Source organism: Crinia signifera, chromosome 5 (assembly GCF_055691185.1).
Source record: "Crinia signifera chromosome 5, ASM5569118v1, whole genome shotgun sequence".
Taxonomy (NCBI): domain Eukaryota; kingdom Metazoa; phylum Chordata; class Amphibia; order Anura; family Myobatrachidae; genus Crinia; species Crinia signifera.
The window spans coordinates 81,853,021-81,875,675 of record NC_139221.1 but is presented as its reverse complement, the minus strand read 5'-3'; the positions used below and the strand labels follow the sequence as shown (position 1 = coordinate 81,875,675).

General features: G+C 40.6%; 1 protein-coding gene across 1 annotated transcript in view; it reads left to right on the top strand.

The window, feature by feature from the left end:
• Nucleotides 1–22,655, top strand: part of COLEC12 (collectin subfamily member 12) — a 118,871-nt gene that overhangs the window by 69,913 nt on the left and 26,303 nt on the right. The gene's annotated exons all lie outside the window — the stretch shown is intronic.

Here is a 22,655-nt window from a genome sequence, read left to right as displayed (position 1 = left end):
TGGCTATCCTATTGTTCTCAGCAGCAATACAATACATAGAACAATACAGTAGGGGATTAGCAGAGTAATCCTGTTACTCACTTAATCCTTTTAAAGGGCTAGATGAGGAGGGCTCCATCTGTATGTCGCACGTGGCGATAGGCATGGCAACTATGAGTGTGGCTACATCTGTATGTAGAGAATCCCTAATTATTTGGAGTTCCCCTCACATTTCTCCAAGAGTAGTCCAGCTTGCATGATTTCGGCAACCTTACAAGTGCATGTGCATTGCGGAGGCTTGATGATATGAATCTTTAAATCATGTCATTGTAGCCCCAGCTCTCACTGCACTATTGCGCCAAACATGGAAATGTGTATAGGGGGAGGTGCAGTGCTGACAAAATTCTTGTTATAGTCCCCATGCATTTGTGACGTTACCCCGTTTTTCAGACTACTGTAACTACAGACCAAAATATGGAATCTCTTTTCTTATTACTTATTGAGTAATTTCTCAGAAATTCAGATGCTGCCCTAAGGCTTGAACTATTACATGGATTTTCAAATTACAGAGCTATTACCAATGAATGGGGTCAAATCAGGAAGATTAGGAATCAGAACAAAGTAGATCCCTGCTATTTGGACAGTGTTCAACAAACTGCAGGTCACCCTGTATACAGTAGACCGTTTGAATTCATGTAAAGCAAAATATATGTATTATTTGGAATCTTAATATGTATCCCATTTTCATCAAGCAGCATTTTGTTTCCTACAGCTCCCTGAAATAACACGAAAAGCTTCTATACATTGAGTATTTTAGGTTTTAAAAGATGTTATCAGTTCAAGGGGGTTTGCCAAAGAATTTAATGAGCAACTTGAAATATTTGTGTCTGTAAGATGAAATGATATTCTGCGGAGGCAGTGGAAATAGAATCCCAGTGGTAGTGTTCATTTGTGAAGACTCAGCATTAGAGGGGTCTTTTAAATGGAAAAAGCTCATGGCAGAATCTACTGAAGCGAACAGATCAAATAGAGCAGCATAATAAGGACTGGATTCTTCTGTTTTACTCTTTTGCACTGTTTATTGTACTTTATGAATAAGTGAGGAGCATTAGAAACTAAGAGCCTTATTCTAGTTCACTCTTAGAGGCAAATTCCTTCTTAGATGGACAAAACCATGTGCACTGCAGGGGGGCACATGTAACTTGTGCAGAGAGACTTAGCTTTGGGTGAGTTATTTTGTTTCTGTGCAGGGAAAATACTGACTGCTTTATTTTTACACTGCAATATAGATCTCACTTTAAAGAAAAAAAAAACACCCAAATCTAATTCTCTCTGCACATGTTACATCTGCCCCACCTGCAGTGCACATAGTTTTGTCTAGCTAAGAAGGAATTTGCCTCTAAGAGTGAACTAGAATAAGGTCCTAAGTGTAATACAGCATTGATTATAAGAAGAAGGAAAAACTATTAAATTAAATACATTCAGAAGTTATTTTTACATCAGGGTTGGACAAAGAATTTGGTACCTGCGCTCTGACAGGTAAGATATCTGTATTAAGACCATTTAGTAGACCATTATTATGGGGAAATAGGAGATGTGACCGGGTGTCCCCTTTTAAAAGCTGAAGTTTGACAGTATCTCAGAGGCTTATTTTATAATACAACCAAGATTTCACAATGAGTCTGTTATTTTAGAATTATTTGTAGGAAATATTGTATTACTAGTACAATGTGCAAAGTATTTATGGACTAAAGTAAGCAAGAGTAAATTAAAGTACACAGATTTTTCATATTTTTGATGCCTGTAAACTGCAATAAATTCCTATTTTAATTGTGTCTTTTGTGCACTATAAAATTATGCTTTAGTAAGTTTAGACCACGGAAGATTGAATACGTCTTTCTCAAAAGTGAGACAGATACATTACACAAAAAGCTTTCAGGAAAGACCTACTTATAAAACATAACTAACTTAGCAGGAAAGTTAATAAGAACCGCATGTCACAAAGATAATAATGAAAGGATATTAGGTTATTCACACAAATGTCTGTGTGGTAAAAAATCTGGAGGATGTGACATATCAAGGAAATGCCTCAGAAAGCAGTAAAATAACAGAATATGGTATTGTAATTCAACAACCCTATCTCTATTTATGTAAATGGAACTCTTAAGAGCGAGTGGAATGTACTTTGTAAAGTGAAAATAATGCTGATCAGACAGTTTCATTGTGGAGAGAAAGTGCATCAATGTTCTAGAGTGATCAGATAAATGTAGACAGGCCTAGGAGCTAACACTTGCCCCATAATTTATGTTATATATGCTACTTTTACAGATGGGAGGCTGATGCAGAGGTAAATGTGTGGCAGTTTGTGAACAGATGTGTCCTCATTCACCAACACTATAGGCGAGACACTTGGTGTGACTTAGATACTCCATCAAACTACTTGAAAGACTTGCTTATACTCGCCTCACACACTTTCTTAACTCGCACAATTTAATGGACCCGCATCAGTCAGGCTTTCGTGCCCAACACTCCACAGAGACAGCACTGACTAAAGTTGTAAATGATCTGGTCACTGCTAAGTCTAAAGGCCACTACTCACTACTAATTCTTCTAGATCTCTCTGCTGCTTTTGACACTGTTGACCACACACTTCTCATACAAACACTACAATCCATAGGTCTTAAAGACACAGCCCTCTCTTGGTTCTCATCCTACCTCTCTAACCGCTCCTTTAGTGTTCGTTTCTCTGATTCTACCTCCTTTTCGCTACCTCTTTTAGTTGGAGTACCTCAGGGTTCAGTTTTAGGTCCCTTGCTTTTCTCAATCTATACCTCATCTCTTGGCAAACTAATCAGCTCCTTTGGATTTCAGTATCATCTGTATGCGGATGATACTCAGCTCTACCTATCCTCCCCGGACCTGTCCCCATCTGTATTGAGCCGTGTCTTTGAATGCCTTTCTGCTGTTTCATCCTGGATGTCATCTCGCCACCTCAAACTTAATATCTCAAAAACAGAATTAATTATATTTCCGCCAACAAATAGTAGTTACCAACCTGATATCTCTATCGCTGTTGAGAAGATGACAATCACTCCTACCTCTCAAGCTCGCTGCCTAGGTGTTATCCTTGACTCAGAACTTTCCTTTGTACCCCACATTCAATCTGTCTCAAAATCATGCCACATGCACCTAAAAAACATATTTAAAATTCGCCCTTACCTTACACAAGACACTGCAAAAACTCTAATCCATGCTCTCATCATCTCACGCATTGATTATTGCAATAGTCTCCTTATTGGCCTTCCCCAATACAGACTCTCACCACTACAGTCCATTATGAATGCAGCTGCAAGGCTAATCTTCCTAGCCAGACGTTCATCGTCTGCAAAGCTACTCTGTCAGTCACTTCATTGGTTACCTGTATTCTACCGTATTCAATACAAAATTCTTTTACTTACACACAAAGCCATAAACCAAACTACACCAACATACATATCTTCTCTTATCTCAAAATATCATCCAACACGACCTCTACGCTCCTCCCAAGATCTGCGTCTCTCATCCACACTCATTACTCGCTCCCATTCCCGACTGCAGGACTTTCTCCGGGCTGCACCCACTCTGTGGAATGCCCTCCCAAGCACAATAAGACTCTCCTCCAGTCTCCAAACCTATAAGCGTTCCCTGAAGACTCAACTCTTCAGGCAAGCTTATCAAATACCAGAACCAGTCATAGAACCTTGCATTCTGGTGGAATCGATGCAATACAGAATACAGTATCTATCCTTATGTATCAATGCCTATTTCCCTATAGATTGTAAGCTTGCGAGCAGGGCCCTCCTACATTTTGACTGTCTGTAAATACCCTGTTTTGTTGTATCACTGTCTGCTATTGTAAAGCTCAATGGAATATGCTGCGCTATATAAGAAACTGTTAATAAATAAATAAAATCTTGGATAGCAGTTCACAAACTTTAGTATTTCCTTCATTTTGTGTCCTAATCATCTCTCTCTCTCTCTCTCTCTCTCTTTCTCTCTCTTTCTCTCTCTCTCTCTCTCTCTCTCTATATATATATATATATATATATATATATATATATATATGTATGTATGTATGTATGTCTAGTGGCCATGTGTGTGTCTCAAAACACTGCAATCTGTTGGCAGCGAGTAAAACTACATAACTTCCTCTCTCACACATTTGCTTCGAGTGGGCTTACTAGTATACTAATATTGTACAAAGTGCATAGGACTAGTATAGCATATTATGTGCCTGATTCTGCATTGGACGCAATGTCAGTTGATCAATTTTGTATTCTTGTGTGCTTTTTGTGTAAGTCACAGTGTGCATGTGTTCATAGTCTGTGCGCAGTGGCAGTGGCAGTAGCTATCAAGATGCATGGTCACAGAAATGCTGAAAATATATTGGGCGGATATAAGGGGTGGATGAGAGGTGACTTGGAGGTGGCTATGAGGATACATGGAGATGGTCTTTTAAAGGCTTATGAATATCCTTATAAAGAACGGTATTGGCAGAAGCAATACAGGTGAAAGATGTACACACAGGAAATGCATTATCCACCTCACAACCAGGCCATCAAATGCATAATTTATTATTAATAATAATAATAATGTTATTTATATAGCATTGTTTCTCCGACTCAAGGCCCTTAACAGATATAATTAATATAATACAGTACAGAAACTGTGACGTACAGGAAAGCTTTTCATAAACAATAATTAAGGGAATTAAGGAAATGCTTGGGTAAACAGGAAAGTCTTGAGTGTCATTTTGAAGCATTCTACAGTGGGGGCCTCTCGAACTGTGCGGGGAAGTAGACACATGGCACCCCTGAGGTTCAAAATTAGTAGCATTCCAAATACATGGCGCGAATTGACAATATGTATATGTCAGCACTGCATATTTTGCATGCTCAGAAAAGGAGCACATACAAATGCAATATTAGAGGGCTTTCATCGCAGGTGGAAGGGTTTTTTTCTGGGTGACTTCAGTAAGGGAATGTTTATACACAGGGCTGCCATCAGAAATTGTGGGGCCTAGGACTTACTAAATAGACAGGGCCTTCCTCCCCACTTTTCAAACCCCTGGCATTCCTGGTGAGACCTCTGCTGTCCACCACGCTGGCCACATTACTCTACCTATCCATTGCTTCAGTTCACATTTCAATGGAAATGTGAACTTTGTTTATGACAAATTATACTTGGTAGACTGGCCCCCTTTCTCTCTGGGCCGGGGGCTGGTGTCCTGGCAGTCCCCCCTTGAAGGCGGCCCTGCTCATACATATACAGTTCATGCAGACCAGCACATAATCATATATCTGCCTGTTAGGAGGGGTACCTTGGGTAAACAGTAAAGTCTTGAGTATGTTTTTGAAGCATTCTAGAGTGGGGGCCTCTCAAACTGTGTGGGGACCAGCACATAATCATATATCTACTTGTTAGGAGGGGTACCTTTTGCACAGTATAGGGAAGGGGAAAGTAAACCTTGATGATGGTGACTAGTAGCAAACATGGCACATATACTGCACATGGGTGCATACACAGCTCGAGATACATGCAACTCCCCATACAGTATGGGCAAAACTATATTATTGTATTTTTCACTTCATTTTTTAATAATATCCTCCAACTCTGCATTTACCCCTGGATCTGCCTGAAAGCGTTTAGGTCACGAGTAAGAGTTGAATGACATACCGGTCATATATGACCAGTGTGTTTGGCTCCTTAATGTGCCCCTTGCTTGCTTATAATCTTGTGTTATATCATCATATCATTATTGGCCATATGACCAGAAGATGGCTATCGTTTATCGATGTTTGCAGTCAAATGTCTGAGCCCATTCAGTCTCAGAATGTCTCAGCCCATTCACTCAATCAAGTAAGCAAATTAGGAATTGATCCAGTCTTGCTATTTACGACAAGTGGAAATTATGTCCTACTGCGATGTAGTAAAATACACATACAGTGGTTATTGCCTTTGTGGTATTACCTACCGGAGACAAGCTTGAAACATTTGTCAATTAAGCAGCCTCCATAAACACTTATGGGTTTGCTTTTGCAGTTGAAAACCAGGAGTTCACAGCAGATGCTGCAAATACCTTTTGCAGCTCCCCTATAGATAAATATAGTGGATACGTATTTATTTCTGGGTACCCCCTTGAAAATCGGTTTTATCCCACAAATATTATTTTATAAATGGACCCTTAAGCCTATAGGTGGCTTTTCTTGGATGGTTTGGCATAGGCGATGCATGCAGCTATTGGCCAGCTGCACTATGTGGTCCAGCCATCTGGCTTAGCAATTGAACCACAAGTTCTTCCCGGTTTCAGTGTGGGTATCCAAAATGCACATAGAACAGTTCATGTAGCAATCATACCTAGGAAATGAGTCTGACCAGAAATGGCCAATGTAAACCCAATGTTTGCTGTAAGCTGATCAGCCCTGAAAATTAAAGTGTTAACTTTATCTAACTCCAACGGGTGTATAGCTCACAGACAATGGACCTTATTCTGGTCCAGACACAACACTGAGAATTTTGCAGCATTGCGTGTGGACCAATTTCTGCTCGCCGCCTGCATTGCCGGCATACCCCCCCACATACACACACACACACACCTGTGATCCTCCCGCACAGCTGCGAATGGATGATTTGCATAATCATCCATTCTCAGCCTTGGATGCGGGGGAGAAATCATTTGATGGTCAGCAACCACTGAATGTTTTGTCCAGTGCAAGCAGATCAAAGACACCTCTATGGAAGCAGACGGGCAGCTGACATCCGCTGACATCAGCTGCCCGCCCCCCTGCACTGCTGGATTTACCTGAAAACGCCCAGCGTTTTTATGGGATCATGTAGTTTGCCCGCTCACACCCTGCGTCTGCACATGCGCAGAAATGCAACATTGGTCCCCCATGTGAACGCACGGTGGACCGAACAAATCAGAATAACCCCAATGTCTATTGACAGTCATAAGGTTGACAGTGTCGACATGCACACAGTCAACATTGGAAAAAAGGTTGACATGCTTGTCAACACATGAAAAGGTCAACATGAGTTTTCCACCTTATTAACCCCTTCAGTGGTGTTTTTTTTTTAGGGAGCGCTCCCCACCGGGCTGAGTTTTTTTCTGGGGAGTGCTCCCTATAAAAAACCCCAACACTGTGTCCCCTGATCCGGGCAGCGCCGCTGAACTGTATTTTTCAGCCGCTGCCCAGCCCTGCCCCCCAGCAACCCGGCCCTGCCCCCCGGCAACCGGCGTGTCGTCTGTGCACTGTCATAGACTGTCACACAGCTGGGGGTGGGGAGACGGAAGGGGACTCGCTGCTGAGCAGCCAGAGCCGGGCAGCGCTGAAGCTGAGTTCAGCTATCAGCTCAGCAGCGCTGCCCGGCTCTAACCAGCGGCATTCCCGAGAATATTCCGGCCTTGCCAGTCTGGGCACTAAGGCATAGCCCGGAAAATTCTCGGGAATACCACGGAAGAGGTTAATGTCTATGTAGACACCTCAGCTTTGCTCACCATGCTTCAGGCCATGTGCCTTGCTCTGCTACTGCATTCAGAGCACCTTACCGTGCCAAATTGGGGTCCACATGGATGGTAAAATATGAAAAAAGTACAAAAATTTAAAGAGAAAATCCTGAAAAACACATGTTGACATTTTTATCAGATGAACATCACCATGTCAACATATTACTCGTGTTGACCCTTTTGTTTAATGTCAACATTGTGCATTACAAACTTTTTGTGTTGACCGTCGACCTAGACATTGTCTGTCAGCCATCCTGTTACCTTATCTGATGAAGTCTCCGCCATGAGAGGCTACAATGAAAGTTTGCTGCTCAATGTCTATAACATTTCCAGCTTGGACACCTGACCACTAACAGAGATGGATAGACAGACATTCGTATTGTTTAAGGAGGAATAAGCCGATGAGTTAATAGTAATGAGTCTAATAATTAGACTGTAGCTGTGTAACATCTCTTTGATTATCATTTATACTGACAAAGGACATTAGTTTCAAGTAATAATCTGATAGAGCAAAAATGAGCATAAATGATAACATTTAATTTGATCTGTAATGTAAGATTAATGATATATAATATAGAAATTCTATCTCTTAATAATCCATTCCTTCCATGTTATTAAAGCGTGCTTTATTTTAACCAACGTTATCCATAAAGGTGGGTACACACTATTAGCTATATCTACAGACAGATCAGGCAGTGTGTTCTCCATTCACACTGCCCGATCCATCAGAACTGACATCACAAGTGGGCGGGCGCCCACTGAGCTGTCAATTACTGGCTGTACAGGCAGTCGGTGGATCGGCCGTACATATCTCGAGATATAACGGCATCGGCTGTGTTGCAGAGCCGACACAATATATCTGTGAATGACGCCGATCGCAGATATATCGGTCACATATACTGGCCGATGATGTATCAATATATCGGCCATTCAATCGAACAGCCGATATATTGGCCAGTGGGTACGCCCCTTATGTGGTTATACCACCTGTATACAGACTAGAATGTAAATCCCCTATTGCTAAGGGTACTTGAGGATAATGTGATGCTCTATTACAAGGAGATTTTAACAACTCCAACATGTATTTCTTGGCTGAAAGAGGTAAGGTAAATAGGTTAATATGCGTTACACTAATATATTGCAATTCAGAGTCATTTATTCACTATTAAACAGGTGTCGGTGGTCAGATACTATCATTTTCTAAATGTAGTTAACTTCACAGTAATAAATCTTATGTGAAAATGAATAATAAAATAAAGGAGTCTAAATGCCCAGCTATTGAATATAAATGTTCAACAAATGCAAAATGAACATGTGCAGGACTGACTGCGAGCTTCAGCAGAAGATTGCAACATGTTAGAGCCTGACAAAATAATCCTATATTTAGCCATACTGTAGCAATGTGCAGCTGGCTCATACAGATGTGTCCTCTTCTGACTATCATTTTGGCTCAACATTACTTAGTCGCTGAGTGATGTGCTTACACAAAAGAAAAATACAATCTTGAAATAAGCTATCGCAAGCCAGTATTCTTTGTGGGTCAGGTGGTGCTTACAGTATGTAAAGCTGCAGTACACATGCATCCCTACTGTATAGGCACCATCCTAACTGATAAATAGCTTCTGACATACTGTATGCATATCACACACATTTTACACAATGGGGGTTATTCTGCTTGCTACGGTGGGACCGTAAACGGGCGAATCGGGTTTTTTTTATTCTGCGCATGCGCAGCTTTCACAATGCGCAGGCGCGCCGACTTCACACTGCTCACGGACGGGTCTTTCTGTGCGAAAAAACCTGTCCTCAAGAGTACGGTCATTGTGGGCGGCATAGGAGCGTGTTGAGGGGAGCGGCCGAAATAATGAGGAAAATTGGGCGTAAACATGGGCGTACACGGGGGTGTGCACCAAAAATGTACGGTGCTACAACTGCTCGATCGGCGAAAGCACCGTGCATTTCGGCCAGAAAACAGGCGGACGCCAACGATACCTCCAGACCACCCCTAGAAATAACGCATGAGAGCGGACGCCTGGGTTTGCTAATTAACGCTGATTACTACTTAAACACATACACCTGAATGTAATAAGCAATGCTGCAGTCTATTAAGTCCAAACCATTATTTCACTACCTACAAGCCACACACAGCACTCAAACACATTGGAAGCTTATCTTTCTATACTTCTCGACATGTAAAGGTTGGTTTAATTGTAGGTAAGATTCATTTTAAGACCTGCTTATATATGCCAAGGTAGTTAGTTTATAACCATTTACACACATTCAGTAATTGTTTTTATATACTTTAAACAGCAGAACACTCAATTTACAGAAGTCGACATGTGTCAACTTTTTCAGTCTAACGCAAACATAACTTTTTGTAAAAGTAAAAGCAATGTGGGGACACATAGATAGTGATTAAAATGCCACATTAGAACATAATAAATATACATGTAATGAGGGTTAAAATGTTGTTTTATTAGGGTGTTCATTAAGGTTGATAATTGAGGTAATAGAAAACAATAATTGAATAACAATTAGAATAATTAATTAATTGTCTTAATTATAGTTGAAAGGCTAGATTAGCAGGGCCATATATGTGAAGGGTATGCCACCCTGCACGGACGTACGCTCACTCTCACGATCGGTGACACACGCTGAGTTTTCCATTGAAAAAAAGCGAGACCCGTCCATGCACTGTGGCGTACGCTCAGATATACGCAAGATGTCAGTGGGAAAACGGACGAGAGACATCCGTAAACGGTGGCGTACGCTCTGTTGTACGCCAGTTATTGGTGTCTAAGAGGAGATCTGTCCGTGCACGGTGGCGTACGCTCAAGTGGGGGCATAGCCGTGTAGTAGCAGGCAGTTTGCACATAGGCAAAGTATGGAGAGGTAATCGCGGGCTATGTGGTGCATGTTAGCAAGTTCCGAACAGTAGCACATACTACACAACAGTATATGTGATTGTCCTTCTACAGGCCCATCAATCATCGCTCTCTTGTGCTTAGGCTATGTACAATATACCGCAGCGCTTTACAGAGTTGAACATACACATCAGTCCCTGCCCCAGTAGAGCTTACACTCTATATTCCCTACCACATGTACATGCACACACAGACATTCTAAGGTTAACTTGTTGGGAGCCAATTAGCCTACCAGTATACATATATATATATATATATATATATATATATATATATATATATATATATAGATTGGGAGAGGAAACCAGAGTACCTGGAGGAAACCCACGCAAGCATGGGGAGAATATACAAACTCCGCAAAGTTAGGGACAAGGTGGGAATCGAACTCATGACCTCAGTGCTGTGAGGTAGTAATGCTAACCATTACACCGTCCGTGCTGCCCCGGCCAGACCTTTAGTGTCTGTCTCCTCCAAGGCGGTGCCCATTTTGGAGGGGTTGCCAGCGACAGAATGTTAGTGCGGCAATGCGGCTGCTGTGGGATGCAGGCTGGATGCGGAGGCAAGGGGGTTTGTTCGATATTAGGGGATGCCTGGGCACCCCCGGAATCCCTCCCTGTGCACGCCTATGGTCAGGGCCATTGTTGTTCAGTGAGATCACTGTCCCTGACTGGTGATCTAACTAGATTTATCCGCATGCTGGATCTTAATCCCCGGGCGATAGGACCACGCAGGGATTTTTATCGCTATGGTCCCTACACAGATCGTTTTTTTTTTTTTTTAAAGTGATCTAGTCAAATTATGTCAGATCACTTAGAAAATGCCCTGAAATCACCCTGTATGTAGGTCACAGACGTCCTACTGGTTAAGATTTATGTAGTGTGCTGAAGTAGTTTAACTCGGGATCATATATCTGGTGAAATATGGTGTTTTAGTCACATAATGTATATGTTTTGTGTTTTGGCATAAATACACGTGTAAAAGTACAGCACTGTCTGTGCTTGGTGTTCAGATCCCTCTGCTCCATGGGAAGCAGACACACAGTACATTTGTGGTTTGCTCTTTAACTCTGACACCACATGGCAGCCTTACAATTCTTTGCTGATGAAGCTAGTTCTTCAAAGGCCTCTTACACCTTTATTAAATATCATGTTTAATTTACACTTATATCTCAAACTAAGCAAAAATGTGATGCGAATGCATTGCAAATTATATTTTAATTAGCAGTTTATCGAAAACATTGATATACTATACTATATACTAAAAAGGTCCAGACCACCCTTCTAAACGTCTATTTATATTGCGTTGTACTATGGAGGTATGGTATACTATAGGGGAGAAATGTATTCACATGTGATATTTCAAAATCTTGGTTAAAGCCGCCAATGGGTGACAGCTTTGACAACCCCTGCCATAGTAAATGCATTATACAGGAACCTGTAATCAACAAGCAATTCAGTATCTGCAGTAAGCAACATAAGCAAGATGGCAGCAAAGAAAACAATAACGTCACACATTCTGTATACTGGATAATATGTTGGACAAATTTCCCAAGTACTTTACTGTAACCGGTCCATGCAAACTAAAACAAATTAGCTACTAAAATAAATTAATTACTGAATTGTTGTTTATAACGTTAACGTGTGTATAATAGATTCAAAGTGCAATTTAAAGATCATAAGCGACAAACCACAGAGATTAAAGGGGCTAATGTGCCGGTAATGTTCAGTCATATTTATTTTCTTACCGTCAAACTGGTATAAATAAGATTATCTGTTATGGCTCCTACGCCTGTAGCGATTTAGGGGCATTTTCTAAGCGTTCTCACTAGATCGCTTAGAAAATGTCCCAACATTGCTCCGTGTGTAGGGGCCATAGCGATAGTCATGCGTGGCCCCACGCGTCAATATTGTCCGGTGATTAATATACAGCATGCTTGATAAACCTATAATCGCCGGTGTCAGGGCCAGTGTTCACTAAGTGGCGGGATTTGTGGCTCATCCCAAACCGCATATATGGGTGAATAACTTGGACTGGTTATTAACCCCGATCACATGGGTGACGTTCCTTTCAACGTAGTTGCTAGCAGTTGATATAGGTTTGAGCCACAGAAATGATGATACAGGCTAAATTACAGGTATTGCCAGTGACATACTGTAACTGCATACATGGCCATCACTGTTTGATGTTTGCACGTCCTTTACAGCCAGTGACATATTATTCTCATACTTTGTAGACACAGCATCTGTAAATAATCATCTAGAAGACATTTCATAGAATAACACAGAGCAACCTCAAAGAGTATTCATAGTCTGCTACATTTAAACAAGATTTGAAACCCACAGGGAAGCCAACATCAACACAATGCTTCCTGAGCGTAGAAGCCAGGAATTTCCTAGCAGTGTGTGTAATAATGGCTCTCACATTTCCTTATATTTTCTCTGATTCTAGAGATGAGGTTTAGCAATGATAGAAGACTGTATTTAGATTATTGTTCAAGGACAGCAGGGTTACTCCTGTCAGCCTGCAAATGTCTTTACAGGCCCAGCACTTAGGAGAAGGCAATGAATTACACCTGCCAGTGTATAAGTTAAACGTTGGGTGGCAGGTAAGGAAGCAAGAACTTCACATGTTTCACTCTGTTTAAGCTATGTATGTAAATATGGCATTAAAATTCTCCATTTATGTAAGATACACTTCTAAGGCAAACTGTGCAAGCAAATAATGCCCCTTTCAGACCGCACTTTTTAACCATTATTTTGCCGTTTTTTTACCGTTTTAAAACGGTAATTTGTGCAGTCTGAAAGGTGCAGAGTGAATTTACCGGTTCAATTGAACTGGTATTTATAAACGGTAATAAAGCAGGGTCCTACCCGTTTCAGACACGTTTTTTTTCATCCACTGTTTTCTATGGGTTAAAACGGGTTTGGTGTTGTAAAGGAACAGAAACTGCATTGAAATACCGTTTAAGGACAAAAACTGCACTGAAATACGGTTTAAAGACATGTGGTATAAAAGGGGTTTTAGCTGGCAGACCCGTTTTTAGAAACGTTTTTTTAAAATACCTGGTCAAAGCCAGTTTTGCGGTCTGAAAGCAGCATTAATGTACTGTATGTGCAACATTTTTAGATGCATGTCACATTCACAGCGATTAATGCTGCTTTAGAAACGTCTTGTTCCATTTGAGTGCATTTAAAATGCAATTGAAAAGTCACAATTGTTTCAATGAGTAGTGAGAGGAAGCTAAGAAGCTTCCACATGTTTTTTCATGTGTTTGGCTAGAGCAACTTAACAACTTCCTGTGTTGTTAAAGGCACATGTTAAAAAAAAAAAACACTTTAACATATACAACAAAGCAAAACAAAAAAAATGCAATTTGTATATATTTAACCTGCCATAAAGTTTATTCCAACGGCTACTGTGCTTATTGCTTATGGGTGTCAGACGCAGGGTAGGCAGTCCCTGTACTGTACCTGGTAATGTTGTTTCAAAGCATTTCATCTCTCTCAAAAGATCTCAAGATATGTCCCACCATGTGTTGCTGCCAAAGTTTTTCCACACCAGGACATGGGTGCCACTATCTTGCAAGCAGTCAGCTGATTGCTGCTCAGCCATAACCCCAGTGGCCTATCAGCAGCCAGAGCACCCTATATAAGTCTTAAAACTGGCCATGACTCCTTGCCCGAACAACGTCTGCTGTAGTGTGCTATGTAGCTTTCTGAATGCAGTTGTGCCAGTATTGGCTCCACTGGTCAGTGTGCTCCATCTGCTCCTGAATTACTTTCCGAGCCAGTCATCATCCTATTTGTCAGTCTATACTGTTAATCAGTGACTGTATGTTGCGCATTATCATATCTCTACCTGTGTCTGCCAGTATAAATAAACTAATTCCATTTGGCCTAATTTTCCCTGAAGCCTGCACATGTGCAGTAGACTCTGGCACGCTGGCGAAGTCTACTGGTGATCACTAGAGTGCTGCCGGCTAGAGGAGAGGGAGGCCTGGACAGAGTCTATACATGTGCCTCCTCCTCTCCTAATGTGTCCCTGTCCACTTAATACAATTATTGTAAGTTGCAGTTAATTATTTTATCATCAGTAAAGCAAACTTTGAGGCTCATTTTGAGTTGGGAAATAAAATAAGAAACATTGCATCTTGGTAAAACCATGTTACACTGCAGGTGTTCAGAGTATATTTGCCCAATTTCCTGGAACTTCTGAGAAAGTCTCACTGTCTGCAACTCCTGCAGCCATCTGCAACCTCTTGCAACTGGCCAGACAGCACCGCATGTACCCGTGGACTGAGTGAAAGTGGGCAGGGTGATGGTGCACTGTACACATAGCCCAGAGTGATGCTTTACAATGCATAGCAGAGCAGAGTGAATAGTTTGCACGTGCATACGTGCAGTGTCTATTCCCAGGAGAGATGGTCTGGGGCATGGTTAGCAACTCCCGGAGCTTCCACAGTGGCGTGACTTACATTAGTGGCAATTCCTGTGATACCACAACCCCTAGCCATAAGCCCATGCCCCTCATTTTTGTTGTCCCTCTTAGAACCTGGACATAGTTGGGAGGTATGTACCTGTGATATTATCATTGATGTAGATATGGATTTAGAAAAAGAGATTGAACTATTTCCCTTTTTTAAATGCTGGCTTAATATCAAGCTACCTTGTACACCCTTGTGTATAGTTACTGTACACAAGTATAGTAACTGGCTGTATGGGAAGACACAGCCATAGCAGAACATGCAGGGTCTTTAGACATTAATAGTGCCATTAAATAGAGGCTCTAAGAATTTACTGGGAGCCACAAAGGTACAGTACCAAGGAAACCATGTGCACATGGCCGGATGGCAGCGTAATGATATACCTGTGGTCCTGCCGTGCACTTGCTGCTCTCATTTTTATGTCCTCTCTGGAATAGGTTTTTTGCTTCCATGTCAGCTAATACAGGAAATATGAAACATTTCTTAGTGAAACAACTAGGTTTTTGTTTAGCTATGAAACCTCGGCAAGCCAGGAATTGTTACTGACACTCCTTGATTCTTTCCACTTACAAAACCATCTGTGCCATTCATGATTCAGTTAAATACTAAGAATAGTTCAACAAATTAAAAAACATTTTTTTGATGATTTATAAATGTAATTGATCGTTTTTACAGACCCATTTTTATACAAAGGTCACTGTGTAATGCAGTGGTGGCATCAGGGCATTCACTTTCCTTGTGGGAAAGCCACATTTACTTAAACTTCATGGTGTGACCCTGCAGGGAGGGGGTGTGGCCTCATGTGATGCCCCCAGTTTATATCACTCCAAGGCAAGCCCAGTGTTCCCAGAGATGAACCTCCGTAATGATGCATCTGGCGGAAGGTTGTAGATGTTAGCTTGTCCGGGTAATGTCACATAAATGTACTAATTTCTAATATTAGAAAGACCACCATAGGGTCAATAAAACCCCTCTATTTTGGGTATTAGTGTCGGTTGGTGCTGCTCCCAAATAGTCAAATAGAACAATATTGAGACTTATAAGTGAAAAGAACCACTCTGGTGTTGGGGCACTCTTATATGTAATAAACATTTTTAAAATATACCTTTTATTGATATGTATTTAAAGAAAATGTTAATCATCTCATAAAACCTGTGATTGAGGATACAGAATTCGACAAATGTTAAAATGTTTTATTTGCAACGGTAATTAAGTAATTACAATAGCTTTGGATAAAAAAAATTTTTTCCTTCAAATCACAATGGTGAATGCCTGTATTAATGAAACCCAAAAAATTTGAAAAAGAAGAAATACAAATTCAGAAATTAAACGCCATGATGATGTAATGTCACACTCTGACGAATAATGAGTGTGAGGACCCTTCTAGAATATTTATTTTATATGTTTAAATATCCTAAAGTAGAGCGGGTCATCCAAGGAACAACAATCCTGGTGGGGCCAATAAAAGGTCTATTGTGTGTTAACAAATGAGTATAGTAATATCCTGAATCTGTTGATTAATAAATGCTAAACATGGAGAGAAGTAAATTATATATAAACTATAACAAACAGGGCCCTAATAAGCCTTTTGGGGGCCCGGGTCACTTTAGACAGTCATGACTGGCCGAAAACTGCACAGGAGAATATTACACTGTCAAAACACAGAGTAAAGACAAAACTTGGTCAATGGGTAACTGCAGGGGGGGGGATTAATATAAACATATATATATATATAATATATATATAGAAAAGCCTGCGTTTGTCCGCCTGTGCCATACTCTGTAGGAGACCTCGCAGGCTCAGCACTGCCTCCAATTAAAAACCCTCCCATGACGAGGCCGCTGCTGCTGCTGTCCTCCATGGGCCTGAGAAGTATGTGATGAGCTCCACCAAGCAGAGCTCAGCACAGGCCTCTCAGCCTCTGACCTCTTGTGCAAAGTCTCATGGGACTTAGTCAACTCCCAGTAATGCACTGCACACTTGTGCAGTCAGCGTGCCTTGGCTCCCGATGCTCCCCACCATTAATCATTGTCACATTGGCAGATAGGTTAAGCTGCAGCACTACCTCATGCACAAACCCTTTAGCTAAAAAAGATAGAGGGGGTCCCAGGGGTACTGACCCCCTGAGCCCCCCCCCCCCCCCCTTATTCTGGCCCTGATAACAAATCTGCTTGGTTTCTACTGCCTACCCGTGTGCCTGGTGGCAGAGAAGGATGGGTAAGGGCACCAAGGATTGAATACATTTCCACTAGAGAGAAAAGCTAAAGCAATTTAATTTACTTTCACATTTCTCAGTAGCCCCTTTTGGATAAACCACTGCAGGGGAAGCTGGGAATTTCCTTACGGTGAGAGTTCAAGAAAATGGAAGGTAATTGTAGTAAATCTCAGATTAATGGAGAGAAGTATCACATGCACTGGGCAAGAGACAAGTAATTGATTATGTGTGTTGCTGGCGTTACATAAAACTGTGAATAAGTATAGCAGTGAGATGGTATGACAGCCAAAAACATATATGAGTATCAAAATCCAAATTATATAGATTAAAATCACTTTGCCTACTCTGTGTATAATAAATCTATAAGCCATACTTGCCTACGTTTTAAAATACCTCTCTTGGAGAACCCGGAGAGGTAATGCAGCAGAGGTGTGGGGCCAAGCGGCTACGTCATTAGATGATTTGCATCATTTTATCCCAGGGTTGCCTACCTGACCCTCTCCTTCAGGGAGAAAATGCTCTGTTTCTGGACTTCCCTGGTAATGTATGATTGCCATCACCTGTGGGGAGCTAGGTAAAGGTGTTTCACCACAGGTGATGGTAATCATACATTACCAGGGAAGTCCAGGAACAGAGCATTTTCTCCCTGAAGGAGAGGGTCAGGTAGGCAACCATGTTTTATCCCGATCCCCTCCGTGATGACCCATGATTCCTGGCTTTATCTACATATCCTGCCCTCTTCCCTAGGAAGGGGGAGGGATGTGGGAGGAGTACCCACAGTTCCAGTGTTTCAGGGGACTACCCCAAAAAGCGTAAGTCTACCGCAACTTCCAAGAAAGTCAGTAAGTATGCTACAAGGAGACTTCATTGTTATTGGCTTTATTCCTTATTACTTTATTTCTTCACTCATTCACTGGATTGTGCTATTGTTTATAGCATTCCATTTATATACTACTGCAAGACCTGTCTTTCTGTAAGTCTCATTTAGTATAGGTTTCTAAGTAAAAACAGCTTAGTATTAAAAAATAGATATTTCATGTTCCTTTTGTGGTAGTGTTATATCTTTTGTTAAATGAATCATCTCTATTTAATAAGCTAGTTGACATGGCAGATGCCAATCTACCTTTTATATAGCATTCTTGGTTTGTAACCTCTGGTCTGTTTGCAGTAATAACATTTACAAGTCGTCTGTTGATAGCAGTATCCAAACTTTGTGTGTGTGTGTGTGTGTGTGTGTGTGTGTGTGTGTGTGTGTGTGTGTGTGTGTGTGTGTGTGTATCTTTCTATTCCAAGTAGTTCTTGGAATTTCTTTTTTAAATTCTTGGACACTTTTGTTTCGGACAAATTAAATTACAACATTCTGAGGCTATATAATAAAGATGGTTGCTTTATTGGATGTTCAAGGAGAAGGAGGATTTTCCCTGTAATTGATAATATTTTTGGCACATGAGCTGTTAGGGAAAAAGAAATGAATAGGCAACACATGTGCAGTTAGCAAGAGATGCCAGGAACCAGGTAAGTATATTAGTTCTGTAGCATTTCTTTATTGGATCGTTCTAGTCATGCATCATGTCTCCAGAATCTATAAAAAAATAATGATACTACAGACACGGAAATCCATATTTCCATAATGTCAGAGAATGCCAGTCTCTAATGTACAGGATCCATATTGACGCTAGATACATAATGAGTTATAGGAGCCAAGTTCATTTCTGAAATGAAGCTATTGTCATGTTTGTAAACCATTTTATGTGCCAAAGGTCACCACGTTCATGTAAATTGCATAGTATAGATTCCGCCAAAGGATCTAAACATGTGCTTTCAATTGGGTTAATGAGTCAGAGGCTGTGATGAAAATCATGATGCAAAGCAGATGTTATAATTAAGTTTTGTGTAAGAAAAGTAAAGAAGGTATTTTTTCCCCGTCCCAAAAAAAAAAGCTAGATGGAAAATAATTCTCTTTTCGTGTATATGAATGGTTTAACCCAGTGGTTCCCAAACTGTGTGCCTAGGCTCACTGGGGTGCCTTAGGACACTTGCAGGGGTGCCTTGGGTTGATGGACCAAGATCAATTCATATTATTTATGGACAATGTACCAGGCAAAACCAGTGCTTGTGGCTGCCAATCATAATATATGTGGACAGAAGCAAATCCTGTCCCTCACCAGATAACTGTGACATATAAACACAATGCGAATTTCTCGATAAGAAGCATTTGCCCTAGGGGTGCCTTGAAAATATTTTGATGCTCTAGGGTGCCGTGATTCAAAAAAGTTTGGGAACCACTGGTTTAACCCTTATATATCTGAATACTATTTCTTTGTAGTATCTATGAAATATACACTATATTATTTTTAAATTCTAAATAGACACATAACTGATGTTTAATGGATTGCTGCATTCCTTGTACCAAACCTTATAAGATATAAAGGTATAGTTTCATTTTCTACCAAAGTAGAAGCCACTACTTTTGCATTGCAGGCTGCAGCTAATGGTGGTTATGTGATTATCACAGGGATGTGACCATTGCTAAAATGCCATGTACAAATTATCTGCGCAAGAACGGAACCACACGGTTCCTTCTTAATCGCTTTGGCAACTACTATAATTTACAGCTTTCACATACACACAACATTATCATTGCTTTACTAATGCTGTGGCTACAGGATGGAGTGCAAATGATTGGTGACTTGCACTACACAATCTCCCTTACATTATGCTGTTTTCCATTCTTTTATGTCTATGTATTTATATTTTATTATGGCACAGCTTCATGGTGTGTACACACAGTACAATTTGACATTAGATTTTGACTATATAGTCCAAATCGGATCCGGATCCCATATACATCGAATGGAGATCGGACAGGTTTTTAACCTTTCGATCCCGATTTGATGCCGATGCGCGCTTCCGTTCAGCAGAAATCGAATAGTGAAATAGACAGTGCAGCCAAGACTACTGTATATAGTGCATATCCATATGCAATGCAATCCCGATGCTATCTGCATCACCCAGCTACTCCTTTCCCGCCCATTTTTCTCATTCAGTCCAGGACAAACCAAATTTACAGTATTGTCAAAATCGCATGTAAATCACAAGCGCATAGTCAAAATCATCGGGATCGAAAGTACAGAAAGTCAAAACCGCAAAGACATCACACATGAGTTAGCAAAAGTCGAAACAGCAAAAATGGAATGGCACAAATCGCATAGCTATAGAATCGGGATCAAATCGCAAAGAAATGATGTAGCATGTGTACAAATGTGTATATGTCCATTTTGAAGCAATTATGTAAGAATTTAAATGTAAACAATGATACTGGAAGTAGAATCTTTATTATAGTCACTACTATAGTAAGTAAGCATTGGTATTAACTTAATAGCATGAGTTATATACTGAGGGTTGGTAGGGCATGAATGTCCTAGTGGATGGTAGGGCATGGAATACCGCCTGTCAGCATCTATAAACCTATAGTATTCCTTAGTTCTTCTATGTATGCAGACTAGCGAGTACAGTTGTGGATGATCTGTAAGTATATCTCAGAATCGACTCCTTTTTATACATACATGTTATTTACATAATATACACATGACATCTGTATATTGTATGTGTATTCTATAAAACTACTTGAAACCATTGTTTGCTGTTATTCCTTAGTTGATTTTGAGCATCTGTATTGCTTTTGCCTGAAGGCCAGGCACAGGAAAATCCATAATGTAATTATAAAGTTTGTCTCCTGTTTCTCACACTGTGAGCCAGCATTATCATATGACAAGTGTGCACAGAGAGCCACCAGGCATCAGCACTAATCAGAGCGGATAGCTCCTGGCACTAACATGCTCTGCCAAGGTCTAATAACAACCACAATGACTCGCGCTGCAATGACTATGTGCACAGTGAATTGCCTGCATATCTCTTCTAGACCCAGATCTTCATTTCCAGTGAGGCAAACAATGACTGATTCATAATCCATTTCACCACATATTCTTTTCTCTGGGACTTTATGGAGCAGCAACTAATCATTTTAATTAGTTTTTAGCTTGTTGTCATGATGGGCTGCCAATTTTTCACTGCTTATGTTTATTGCTATACTATCAGCAAATCAAACATGTTAGAAGAATACATCTGGAAAATAACAGTAATTATGTGAGATAGCACAATGAACTATACATTTGGAGGTTATACGTAACTATTAATTTACATTACCTTGCCTGACCCACAGTTAAAGTGGATTTCATGAGCATGTTGACTGATTGTATGATATCCTCTGCCGTCTTTGTGTATCCTACTATAAACATACTGACGTTTTCACCTTCATTTATTTTATGCAACCTCTGACTAATCTCATATAAGTCATAAGCATTCTTAATGGTTCATTTCTTCCTACGCCACATGTGACATTTGGATTTATGAACCATGTTCTATGTGATACAACAATATGGTGACATGGGTTTGGCAGTAGCTTTACTTTACTGCTCTGTGCTGCTGGGAGGACCTCCACCTCTCTGCTAACTCTCAGCCTGCAGCTTCCTCTTTGTCCCATTGCCCTTTTTCACATCCTGGCACTGTGTTCCACAAACACTAGAGAGGATAATTACTGCATCCAACAGTTTCAGCATAATCTCCTCAGATTTGTAAATTATATTTGTTATGATTTACTACAATTTGGAAAAGACTAAGGGGGAAATTTACTAAAGGAAATTTGTAAAAAATAGGTGTATTTGTATCAAGAAATATAATTTTTTTTGACATTTACTATCCCAAAAATACGGCAATTCGTATTCGTATTGATAGCACATCAATACGAATACGAATTGCCGTATTTTCGGGATAGTAAATGTCAAAAATAAGTGTATTTCTGGATACAAATACACCTATTTTTTTTACAAATTTCCTTTAGTACATTTCCCCCTAAATGTGTACTCCATGTGCCCCAAGTTTTTTTTAGGCAATAAACCCATCTCAAAAGAAGGTAAAACAGTTATAGGAGACAATTCCCTCTCCTTCTGGTAATCTAGCTGCACCAGTCTGTATATTGGGGAAGTAAGCATTAGTTCAGCACACAAAATGGCTACCTTTTCTCTGTGTAGTTGACAAGCAGGGAAGGACTGGCACTTCTGGTAAATGCCAAAAAGGCCAATGATACGGCCCCACAGAGAGCCGGATAGCCGCGCACAGCTCAAACATCCAGTTCTCTAATTGTCGCCCTTCATCCAATGTTGGTTGGCACATAAATATATGGGGGCCTCCCTGACTTATGGCACACACCCATGACCACGCTCCCCTGGTGGATGCTTACGTGCCATAGGCTGTTAAACTGCCTCAGTCTGTCCATGTTGACAAGTACAATTATCTTCCAGAGAAATGTGCACTTGGACAATTCCTGTTGCACTGCAAGGAGGTGGGGGACAAATACATTTGTTTTTGCAAGCAGGGTAAATAATACTGGCTCATTTTGCAACTAGCTCACAAATGCTGGACAGCTTTTTTTATTTTACACAGCAATGT